Source organism: Pan troglodytes, chromosome 2, assembly GCF_028858775.2.
Source record: "Pan troglodytes isolate AG18354 chromosome 2, NHGRI_mPanTro3-v2.0_pri, whole genome shotgun sequence".
In the NCBI taxonomy this organism is placed as follows: Eukaryota; Metazoa; Chordata; class Mammalia; order Primates; family Hominidae; genus Pan; species Pan troglodytes.
Window position 1 is genome coordinate 182,187,554 of NC_086015.1, and position 13,211 is coordinate 182,200,764.

Sequence of the window (13,211 nt, forward strand, 5' to 3'; positions counted from 1 at the left end):
ATATAGCATTTTAAATAAATTACGGCTTCCTGTATCATCATACATAAATCTCATAAACAATGTGCTGAGCAAGGTGTCAGAGCCCCAGGAACAGAAAGTGGTTGACTTGTGGGTTGGTAAGAAGAATTTACCAATAACAGTATAGGTTTGAAAAGGAAAGTTTTATTACATAGAAAGTACACTGCAGAAGAGCACAGCTGGGCACCTCAATGAGAGAGGACTGAGCGCACCACTGTGGATTTTTCCTTAGTAGGATTTATGGGCCTTAAAGCAGGAGACTAAGGGTAATTCGGATCATATTACCCAGGTAGCTCATGACAAATGATTACAATTTTGGGCATTTGGGTGCCTTACTGTCAGCAAGCATTGCTCAATGAGTTTCTTTATGCATGCATTCTGGAGATGTACAGAAATTCTAGTTACTTATAAATTTTTGGAAAAGAAACCTGGAACCAGATGCTTGCTCTAGATAATAGGGAAGTCTAATTACTTCTGAATTCCTGAGATCAGGAGTTTTGCCTCTGGCTGATCTGCTTCAGGGCCACCAGGTGATCTTTGTTCTTCTCACAATGTTGAGTATGGAGATCTCATTTATATTAATTTTGAAAGCATAAGCAACAATACTGTGTATTGTTTATAGATACCTATGGTATTAATACTGATATAAGCAGGAGACAGGAAATACCGGGGAGAAGATAGCAGTTCCCTGGCAAAGACCCCATCTTCAAGCCTGGATACCCATGGCCCTAAATGGGAACAGGCATTCCTGTTTTCACACCCAAAAAGTTGCCTTTTGGCCTCCCATGACCCCTATCCTGTACCCATATAAACCCTGAACCCAAGGCTCCAGAAGGAGATCAACAGACGAGCAGACAAACAGCAGAACAGCATGACAGAGAAGGAGAGAAGAGAAGGACCATTTGAACACCAACAGGAGTTTGACTGGGGATAATCAGAGAGGGGATCAGCCACTAGATGGCCAACCTCCAGGGGAAAATCATCCTCCCACTTCATCCCCCTTCCAGCTCCCGATCCATCCCACTGAGAGCCACCTCCACCACTCAATAAAACCCCTACATTCACTCTTCAAGTCCGTGTGTGATCCGATTCTTCCAGGATTCTCAGAATACAGAAAGCTGTCACATTGGCCCTCTGCCTTTGCAAAAAGGCAGAGGGTCCTCTGAGCTGGTTAACACTTAAGCCATCTACAGACAGCAAGGCTAAAAGGGCACACTGTAACACATGCCCACTTGGGCTTTGGGAGTCACAGACACCCACCCCTAGATGCTGCCGTGGGGTTGGAGCCCAAAAGGACTCACCCCAGTTCCTGTGCCTACCATCTGTATGCTCCCCCTCCCATAAGTGGTTTGAGCTCATGGTGGCAGAACAGAGAGCCATGCTTCTGCTGCACATCCTGTGAGGGGGCCCAGGGAACTCTCCCATTTCAATATAACAATATACGTGGAAATAATAAACAGCAAACTCAAGATTGTGGGCTTATCTGGGAAGGCAGACAGGAGATTGATATTGGAGAGGGGTGTAAAATGGGCCTCAGCTAAATCTGTAATGTTTTGTTTATTTTAAAAATAGAATATGGTAAATGTAGAATAAAATATGGCAGAATCTTAAGATTTGATAGTGCTGGGGAGCTCAGTAGTGATATATGTATGTTGATTTCTTATCCTCAATAATACTTTTAAAGAAAATCAAGAATATTTCACATAAAAGTATACTTCTTTGACATATTTTGAGATGACTATTCAGAGGGCCTGCAAACACAAGAATCAGCCTGCAAAGCTGTCTTTTGTGGAAGAGATCTGCATCTGTAGAAGAAATAAAGTGAAGTAAACAATAGATTGAAACAGGCTTTTTCTGAAGCCCCCATTGCCCAGATCTGGGAAAAATTAACTGAGAGCCAGATACCTTTAAAGGTTTTATAGAAACATCTACCACAGGCTCCCATCTCTTCTTCCTGAAGGCTGCTACCTGTGAGATCATCTGCATAACAAGACCACCTTTGCAGCACGCCTTGCCTCTTCTCTCCTTCCCATAATCTCTCATGCCACCATAACCTGTCTTGACGAGCTTCAAGCCCCTATTCTTTCCATATTCTCGAGATAGTATAAAAGCACCAACCATCTGGTCATTTCTTTGAGTTTCTCACACTTTGTATAACTTCCATCTGATATGCACATTAATAAATTTGTATGTCCTTTTTCCCCTGTTAATCTGTCCATTATCAGTTTGTTTTATAGACTCAAATTAGTAAAATTTCATGGGAAATTTTTCACCTTCCCTGCAGTCTTGGTGTTGTCAGCAGGATAACAAATCACTCTGTTCTGGAGCCTATGGATGAGATTTTGGAGCAACTGATCAAAGCCAGCAAAGAAAGGTAAGAAATTTTTTCCCGAGTCACTTTTATCAGATCTCTGCCTATGGCACTCAGGTCAAATGAGGGAAGTAAGAATCTGTCTTGTTCCCTTTCCAAGCTGGATTAACAGGAAAAAAATGTATCCAAACTAGTTCACTTATGGAATAAATAAATTGGCTATACTTAAAATAAACATTTTTTAAAACTTTCATCTTAAACAGCTATCTTATCAGTACCTATGAAAATATACAAAAGGAATATAGCCTTAGAAACTCCCTTCGCAAGAGCTAAAAAAAAAAAAACAGGAAAGCAGAAATCAGATTTAAACTCAAAATCTTTTCTATATTCAAACTGCCTGCTTTGGATCGCCTGTAAGATTTGCAAAGAAGGGCACTCCACCTAGTAGTCTATTAGTTAAGATTCTACACTTCCACCACTTCAGCCTAGGTCTGATTCCCATCAGGGAACCAGTGTCTTGGTGATGTAAGTCCTTCAACTCAGGAGGAAGAAAAAAGAGAGAGAAACATTTATTAGGAAATTTATCTGGGCCAGGCACAGTGGCTCACACCTGTAATCCCTGCCCCTTGTGAGGCCAAGGGGGGAAGATTGCTTGAGGAGTTCAAGACCAGACTGGGCAATACAGCAAGACCTCCCCTCAAAAAAAAAAAAAAAACCCACACAAAACACGAAACAAACAGGCATGGTGGCTTGCACCTGTAGTCCTACAGCTACTCAGAAGGCTGAGGCAGGAGGATCCCCTGAGCCCAGGAGTTCAAGGATACAGTGAGCTATGATTGTGCCACTGCACTCAACCTGGGCAATAGAGAAAGACCCTGTTTCTAAAAGTAAATAAATAAAAATTGGTGTAATATGTGTGTGATTCTTGACTTTAAGGGGCATCCATTTATTTATTTATTTATTTATTTATTTATGATGGAATCTCACTCTGTCACTCTGAGTATGAAGTACAATGGCGTGATCTTGCCTCACTGCAACCTCCGCCTCCTGGGTTCAAGTGATTCTCCTGCCTCAGCTTCCTGAATACCTGGGATTACAGGCACGTGCCACCACACCTGGCTAATTTTTGTATTTTTAGTAGAGACAGGGTTTCACCATGTTGGTCAGGCTGGGCTCGATCTCCTGACCTCGTGATCCGCCCACCTTGGCTTCCCAGATCCTTTTCCCTTCCATGGACAACTTCTGGCCTGTCTTATTGATATTTTGTCTCTTTTAATCCTCCGTCTATGGGGTATACAATTGTATGTACAATGTGTATGCTGATGGTCAGCTGAGAAGCTGACATGCTACAGAATATTGCTGGACAGAAATGCAGATTGTACCCTATTTGTAGCTACTAACACTTTCCTTTCTTTGACCTTTCTTTGGGGTGGTTTTGAGAAGGTTGCAAGGACTGCTTTGTGCCTCTTAGAATATGCCTCATGAGTCTTTGGTTAAGTCATAAAAGGCTTATTGGTTTTGGCTCTGAGTCACTTGGAAAATACCTTTGGTTTAAAAATCTGATAGTAAGAGATTTGAAAAGATTTTTTAAGAGCTCTGTAGGCAAAAGTCAGCTTAATAAAAAGCTGATATTCAGGCTATATATATATATATATATTTAATGGTCCATCTGCTTTTTTTCTTTTGGATCTTGTTTCTCCCTAGAAGTTTTTCCGTTGAATGAAATCTGTTGTAAAAAAAGTTATATGTTCCATCCCTTTGTTCACTTTCTTTCTTGTTGGTATAATTTTTGCTGAGGAAAAAAATGTAAAACTTAATTGGTTTTTGGAAGGTTTAAGATCTTTCCAAATGGTTGCTCTAAGACTTGTTTTCCCATTTACTTCTACTCCTTCCTTTTTTATGACATTCAATACCACATGAAGAGATCTAGAGGGGACTTCTGGTGGCCCTGAGACTGCTTGAAGAACACAGAAAGAAGCAGCACACACCCCTTTGTTAGTGAAATGAGAGAGTTCCCTGACCCCCTCGCAGGACATGTGACAGGGGTGTGGCTTGTCTATTCGGTTGCTGCTGCTGCTCAAACCCCTTATGGGATGGGGAGCATGTAGATGGACAGGTGCAGAAGCTGGAGCACTGGGCTTCAGCCTCACAGCAGCGTCCAGGAGTGGGAGTCTGTGACTCCCAGGTCCCAAGTTGGCATGTGTTACAGTCCACTCTTTTAGCCTTGCCATCCACAGACAGCTTAATTGTTAACCAGTGGACCCTCTGCCTTTTTGCAACGGCAGAGGGCCAGAGTGACAGCTTTCTGTATCCCGACAAGAGTCCAGCATCCCAGAAGAAGTGGGCCACACATGGACTTGAAGGATGGTGAATTTGGGGTTTTATTGGGTGGTGGAGGTGGCTCTCAGCAGGATAGATGGGGAACTGGAAAGTGTATGGAGTGGGAAGGTGATCTTCCCCTAGAGTTGGGCCATCCAGCAGCCAATTCTCCGACCGTCCCCAGCTGAACTCCTCCTGACATTCCTTCTCTTCTCTCCTTCTCTGCCACTCTTCTGCTCTTCTGTTCATCTGCTTATCTCCTGCTGGATTCAGGGGTTTGGGGTTTATATGAGTATAGGATACGGGGTGTGGTGGGCCAAAAGACAACTTTTTGGACATGAAAACAGGTATGCCTGTTCCCATTTAGGGCCGCAGGTATCCAGGTTTGAGGATGGGGCCTTTGCAGGGGAACTGCCCTCTTCTACCCAGTATTTCCTCGTCTCCTGTCCATATCATTAGGGTCTTCTGTATTCCTCATGGAACCCCAAGAGTCCTGGGCAGGCTGCTCTCAGGTCTAAAGCTCAGCTCCGTTTTGCATTGAGTTTCCCAATCTCCTTGGCTTTTAGGAATACCAGGGGTTACTTTTTACTGTGAAAGAACACTTAACCTTTGGGTGTTCAATGGCTGATAGGTCACTGCAGTTTTAGAGGTGGCTGACAGTTGTTCAGTGAATGGTTATTACTGAAGTGAGGCTAATTGTTTGAGTATTTAGATAAGAAAAGCACAGTTTGGACACTTGGAGGCTGTAGGAACACTTGCTATCAAGGTATAAAATTCCCATGGGGGATAGGCTGGTCAGGGAGTGGGCTAATTGGCATTAGGTTTCCCAACAGCCTCAAAGAAAATGTCCTTGCAGTGAGGTGCACTGTAGAATTGTTGCACAGCCTAGCCCCATGATATTTCCCTCTTGGCCTTTTGCCTCAGCTCTGGGGCACCTGGGATTCAGTGTAAAAATGGGATCCTTGGTTTCTGGGGATCTAGGTGCTCTGCCTTCCAGCTAAGCCTGCTTTCCACATATAAAGTACTGGGCCCTGGAAACTACAAAAGCCTTGTAAGCCCTATTCACTGCCCTGAGCTCCATGGTCTGGTAAAAACACAGAAACTAAATTGGAAGTTACGAATCTAACTAAAATTGGTCTCCTTATAAAGTATGTGATGAATTCCTATGATTTTGTGTTATCTTGATATCTATTTTTCAACTTCTTCTGTGTCTGTAATGCACACCCAAACTTTTTCTTGAAAAAGCTTAAATTCTCTTTGGTTTGACAGTAAATTTGCTACCCTGTTTCCTTTAAACTTAGTAGGGACTTAAACCATGTGGCATAGATAAATTTTAACTTGTTACATTTACAGAGGCACAGTTTAATCCAACAGTACTTTTAAACTAGGGAGTTTTACCTGTCTCACGGCAAAATTTGAAAATCAAATCTATAAAATCTGTGTTTGTCTGCATTTTTATGTATACATTTGTACGTTTCTGTGTTTATATATAGTCTACATGGTACAAAATTGACATAAATGATCCCTCATAAATTCAGTAAATAAGTCCAAATGATTTTCAAGTTCACATGACTAGCAATCTTAGATAAATACAGCTAGTTTTTAAATTGTTGGTATAAAAAAATAGAAATGTCTTCAGAATTTTAAGCATTTTTGCATGGGTCTACCGGTCAAACCAATTTATACTGTCTCTACTACATGTTTTAAAGTCATAAAACTTCTGCTTCTGTGATTTTTTGACTTTTTTTTTGTATTTGTACAAATTTATGGGGTACATGAGAAATTTTGTTATATGTATATATTAGCAATCAAGTCAGGGTATTTAGGGTATCCACCACCTGAGTATGATACCCTTTTGCTAATACAGTCATCCTACTCTGCTATCAGACATTATAGAATAGATTATATATATATATATAAAATATATCTTACTGTATGTTTGTACCCTTTAGCCCACTTCTCTCTATCCTCTCCAGTTTCCCTCTCCCTACCATTCCCTTCTCCCTACCAGTTCCCTCTCCCTACCATTCACTCTTCCCAGCCTCTGTTATGTGTTTTTGTACTATACCTCCATGTATTCAAATTGCTTAGCTCCCACATTTTGGTAATTATTTGTCAGTGTGCTAAAGCTATGTGGGCTGGTTTCTGGGCTCCCCCAAATCCTTGCATGCAACTTGCTGTGAGTTTATGTCCTTGATTTTGAGCCTTTAGATTCTGGAGTCTAGACAGGTGGCCATGGTAAGCCTGAGGAAATATGTGTGTCACCAATGTCTGGGCTACAGAACAGAGCTAAGCCCAATATGGCCCCATCTTTCCTGGCCCAGCTTGGTCTCCTGGGCAAGTCGGGAAATGTTGAATCCTTCAGGCATTGTTATCACAGCTCTGTCCTCTGTCCTGGGCTCTCCATCTGGTACACAACAATGGAAATTTCTAACTTTCTTGGTTTTTCACTGGAAATGAGGGTTACTCATTAGTAGTAGTTAAAATTATAGTTAATATATATAATTTAAAATATTTGATATAAAGAAAACTATATATATATACAGATATAAAGAAAACAATATACAGATATAAAGAAAAAATATACAAGATAGGATGTGTTTTTGGCAGGGAAGTTTATAAATGAAACATAAAGATGTAGTTTTTGTTCATGGAAATGCAATTTTGTCTAGTTTAGAGGTTATTTAAAGGTTATTTCACATTGAAGGAATAAAAGAAGAATGATATAGATAAAACAGAATGAGGATAGGAGGCAGAGTAAGATGGCAGAATAGAAGGCTTCAATGATCGTCCCCCCGACAGGGACACCAATTTAACAACTATCTACACACCAAAAAGCATCTTCATAAGAACCAAAAATCAGGTGAGCACTCAAAGTACCTGGTTTTAACTTCATATCACTGAAAGAGGCACCGAAGAGGTAGAAAAAACAGTCTTGAGTTGCTGACACAAAATCCCTCCATCCCCCAGCAGTGGCAGCGCAGTGCAGAGAGCATTTCTGTATCCTGGGGAAAGGAAGAGCACAGCGATTATGAGGCATTGAACTCAGTGCTGCCTTTCTTACAGTTGAAAGGAAAACTGGACCAAACTCAGCCAACATCCACCCACGGAGGGAGCATTTAAAACAGCCCTAGCCAGAGAGGTATCGCTGATCCCAGTGGTTGGAACTTGAGTTCCCACAAGCCTCACCACCATGGGCTAAAGTGCTCAGATCTAAATAAATTAGAAAGGCAGTCTAGGCCACAAGGACTGCAACTCATAGGAGAGTCCTACTGCTGAGCAGGGCCCAGAAACAGTGGACTATGGGAGTATGTGACCTACTGAAACACCTACTAGGGCAACTAAGTCAGTGCTGGCATCACCTCTCCCCTAAACCCAGGTTGAACAGCTCAAGGCTCCAAAAGAGATCTCTTCCTTCCACTTGAGAGGAGAGGGAAGAGTGGGGAGGACTTTGTCTTGCATCTTGAATACCAGCTCAGCCACAGCAGGAAAGGGCACCAGTCAAGATCGTGAGATCCCCATTCCAGCCCTAGCTCCCAGATGACATTTCTAGACACATCCTAGGCCAGAGGGGAATCTGCTGTCTTGAAGGAAAGGACCCAGACCTGGCAGCATACATCACCTGCTAACTGAAGAGCCCTTGGGTCCTAAACAACCAGCAGTATTACCCACATATTATGTTGAGGGCCTTGGGTGAGCCTCTGAGACTTACTGGCATCAGGTGAGACTCAGAACATTCTCACATCTGATGGCTACAGGGCAAAACTCCATCTGCTTGAGCAAGCAGAGGGAAAAGTAAAGAGTACTTTGTCTTACACCTTAGGTACCAGCTCAGCCAAAGCCGGGTAGACCACCAAATAGGCTCTTGGGATCCCCATTCCAGGACTTGGCTCTTGGATGGCATTTCTGGACCTGCCCTGGGCCAGAGGGGAGGTCACCACCCTGAAGGGTGAGTCCCAGGCCAGGAAGCATTCACCACAAGCTGACTAAAGAGCCACTGGGCCTTGAGGGAACATTGGCAGTAGTCTGGCAAAACTCCCCATGGGCCTTTGGTGGCAGTGGCCACACAGCGAGACTCCTCTGCCTTTGAAAACGGGAGGGAAGAGTGTTAAGGACTGTGTCTTGTAGTTTGAATGCCAGGTCAGCTGCAGTACAATAGAACAGCAGGTAGACATCTAAGGTTTTTGACCTCTAATCCCTGGCTCCTGGATGGCACCTCTGGACCCACCTGGGGCCTGGGGAACTCACCACCCTGAGAAGAAGACACAGGCCTGGCTGGCTTTGCCATTTGCTGATTGTTGAGCCCCAGGGCCTTGAGTGAACATAGGCAGCGGCCAGGAAGTGATTATAGCAGGCTTTGGGTGAGACCCAGTGCTGTGCTGGCTTCAGGTCTGACCCAGTATGGTCATAGTGGTGGTAGCCACAACGGTGATTTTGTCACTCCACCACCATCTTTAGGTGGCTCAGAACAGAGAGAAAGAGAAAGACTCCATTTGTTTGGGAGAAAGTAAGGGAAGAGTACAAGAGTCTCTGCTTTATAATACAGAGAATTCTCCCAGATCTTGTCCAAGACCATCAAGGCGGTACCTCTATAAGTCTGTAAGAATCACAATGCTACTGGGCTTGGGGTGCCCTCTAAATCAGGTACAGCTTAGATAATAACATCCAAGTCATTTCAAATACCTGAATGCCTTCACAAGAAGGATGGGTACAAACAAGCCCAGACTGAAAAGACTATAATTAATACCTAAGTCTTCAATGCCCAGACCCAGACAAACATCTGCAAGTATCAACACCATCCAGGAAAACATGACCTCACCAAATGAACTAAATAAGGCACCAAGGACCAATCCTGGAGAAACAGAGATATGTGACCTTTCAGAAAGAGAATTCAAAATAGCTGTTTTGAGGAAACTCAGCAAAATTCAAGATAACACAGAGAAGGAATTCAGAGTTTTTTCAGATAAATTTAACAGAGATTGAAATAATTTATAAAAATTAAGCAGAAACCTTAGAGTTGAAAATGCAATTGACATACTGAAGAATGCATCAGAGTCTTTTAATAGCAGAATTAATCAATCAGAAGAAAGAATTGGTGAGTCTGAAGACAGGCCATTTGAATATACACCTTCAGAAGAGACTAAAGAATAAAACACAATGAAGAATACCTACAGGATACAGAAAATAGCCTCAAAACAGCAAATCTAAGAGTTGTTGGCCTTAAAGAAGAGGTAGAGAAATAAATGGGGTAGAAAGTTTATTCAAAGGGATAAAAACATAGAACTTCCCAAACCTAGAGAAAGATATCAATATCCCAGTACAAGGAGGTTCTCAAACACCAAGATTTAATCCAAAGAAGGCTACTTCAAGGCATTTAATAATCAAATTCTCAAAGGTCAAGGATAAAAAAAAAGATCCTAAAAGCAGCAAAAGAAACAAATAACATGCAATGAAGCTCCAATACATCTGGCAGCAGACTTTCCAGTGGAAAACTTACAGGCCACAAGAGTGTGGCATGACATATTTAAAGTGCTGAAGGACAAAAACCACTTTATCATGGAATACTATATCCAGTGAAAATATTCTTCAAACATGAAGGAGAAATAAAGACTTTCACAGACAAACAAAAGCTGAGAGATTTCATCAACACCAGACCTGTTATGCAAGAAATGCTAAAGGGAGTACTTCAATCAGAAAGAAAAGGATGTTACTGAGGAATAAGTAATCAATTGAAGGCATAAAACTAATTGGAAACAGTCAGTACACAGAAAAACACAGAATATTCTAACACTGTGTGGTAATGTAAACTACTCTCATTCTAAGAAGAAAGACTAAACAATGAACCAATCAAAAATAGTAACTACAACAACTTTTCAAGACATACACAGTAAAATAAAATGTAAATATAAAAAACAAAGAGTTAAGAAGTATGGAAACAAAGTTAAAGTGCAGAATTTTTATCAGTTTTCTTTTTGCTCATTGGTTTGTTTCTTTATGAAAAGAGTGTTAAATTTTTATCAGCTTAAAATAATGGGTTATAAGATAATATTTGCAAGCCTCACAGTAACCTCAAACAAAAAAACATACAACAGATACAGAAACTAAAAAGCAAGAAACTAAATAATATCACCAGAGAAAATCACCTTCAATAAAAGGAAGACAAGAAGAAAAGGAAGTAGGAAAAGAAGACCAGAAAACAAATAACAAACTGGCAGGAGTGAGTCCTTACTTATCAATAATAACAGTAAATTAAATGGACTAAACTCCCCAATCAAAACACACAGAGTGGTTGAATGAATTAAAAAAAAAAAAAGACCCATTGATCTGTCACCTACAAAAAAAAAAAAAAAAAAAAACCACATTTTACCTATAAAGACACACATAGACAGAAAAATAAAGGGATGAAAAAATCTGTTCCATGTCATTGGAAACCAAAAATGAGCAGGAGTAGTCACACTTATTTCAGACAAAATAGATTACAAGACAAAAACTATAGGAAGAAACAAAGAAGATCATTATATAATAATGGTAAAGGGGTCAATTCAGCAAGAGGACATAACAATAGTAAATATACATGCACAAAACACTGGAGCACCCAGATATATAAAGCAAATATTATTAGAGCTAAAGAGAGATAGACTCCAATACAATAATAGCCGGAGATGTCAATGCCCCATTTTTAGCACTGTACAGAAAATCAACAAGGAAACATATGACTTAATCTGCCCCATAAAACAAATGGATCTAATAGATATTTATGGAACATGTCATCAAATGGCTGCAGAATACACATTCTTTTTCTCAGCACATGGATCATTCTCAAAAATAAACTATATGTTAGGTCACAAAAAAAGTCATAAAACATTCAAAAAAACTGAAATAATATCAAGCATCTTCTCTAAAAACAATGGGATAAAACTACAAATCAGTGACAGGAGGAATTCTGGAAACTATACAAAGGCATGGAAATTAAACAATACGATCCTGAATAACCAGTGGATCAATGAAGAAATTAAGAAGGAAGTTGAAAACTTTCTTGAAACAAATGATAATGGAAACACAACATGCCAAAAGCTATGGGACACAGCAAAAGTGATACAAAAAGAGAAATTTATAGCCAGAAACATCAAAAAGGTAGAAAAATTCAAATAAACAACATAACAATGAATCTTAAAGAACTAAAAAAGCAAGAGCACACCAAATCCAAAATTAGTAGAAGAAATAATAAAGATCAGAGCAGAAATAAATGAAATTGAAGTGAAGAAAACAATACAAAAGATCTTTGAAGCAAAAAGTTGGCTTTTTGAAAAGTTAAACAAAATTGACAAACCTTTAGCCAGGCTAAGAATAAAAGAGAGAAGACTCAAATAAATAAAATCAGAGATGAAAAAGGTGATATTACAACTGATACCTCAGAAAGCAAAGGATAATTAGTGGCTAGTTTGAGTAACTATATGGCAATGAATTGGAAAATATGGAAGAAATTGGCAAAACGCTAGACACATACAACCTATAAAAATTAAACCATGAAGAAATCCCAAACCCAAACAGACCAAAAAAAAAAAAAAAAAAAATCTCCCAGTAAGGGAAGCCCAGGATCCAATGGCTTCACTGCTGAATTCTACCAAATGTTTACAGGAGAACTGATACCAATTCCACTGAAACTATTATAGAGGAGGGAATGCTTTCAAAATCATTCTACAAAGCCAGTATTCCCTGATGTCAAAACCAGGCAAAATTCATCAAAAAAAAGAAAACTACAGGCTAATATCTCTGATAAATATTAATGCAAAAATATTCAACAAAATACTAGCAAACCTAATTCAACAATATATTAAAAAGATCATTCATCATAACCAAGTGAGATTTATTCCAGGGATGCAAGAATGACTCAACATATAAAAATCAATCAATGTGATACAGCATATCATCAGAATGAAAGACAAAAACTATATGATTATTTCAACTGAGGCTGAGCAAGCATTTGACAAAGTTCAACATTCTTTCATGATAAAAACTCACAAAAAAACTGGGAATAGGAGAAATACACCTCAACATAATAAAAGCCACATATAACAGACCCACAGATAGTATCATACTGAATGGATAAAAAAATGAAATGAAAGCCTTTCCTCTAAGAGCAGGAACACAACAAGAACACCCACTTTCACCACTGTTATTCAACATAGTACTGAAAGTCTTAGCTAGAATGATCGGATATGAGAAAAAAAAATAAAGGGTATCAAATTGAAATGGAAGAAGTGAAATTATCCTTGTTTGCAAATGATATGATCTTACATTTGGAAAAACCTAAAGATGCAACCAAAATACTATTAGAACTGATAAATAAATTCAGTAAAGTTGCAGGACATAAAATGAACATACAAAAATCAGTAACATTTCTATATGCCAACAGTGAACAATCTGAAAAAGAAATTTAAAAAGTAATCCCACTTATGATAGCCAAACGTAAAATTAAATACTTAGGAATTAACCCAGGAAGTGAAAGATCTCTATAATGAAAACTATAAAACACTGATGAAATAAATTGGACACCAAGAAA

At 39.7% G+C, this 13,211-nt stretch overlaps 1 long non-coding RNA gene across 1 annotated transcript in view; it reads right to left on the bottom strand.

Annotated features, from left to right (window-relative positions):
- Nucleotides 1-7,654, bottom strand: part of LOC134809622 (uncharacterized) — a 44,603-nt gene extending 36,949 nt beyond the window's left edge. Inside the window, exon 1 of the long non-coding RNA XR_010155874.1 lies at nucleotides 7,529-7,654. This is a non-coding gene — a long non-coding RNA (uncharacterized LOC134809622). The remainder of the gene's footprint in view (nucleotides 1-7,528) is intronic.
- Nucleotides 7,655-13,211: the final 5,557 nt, after the last annotated feature.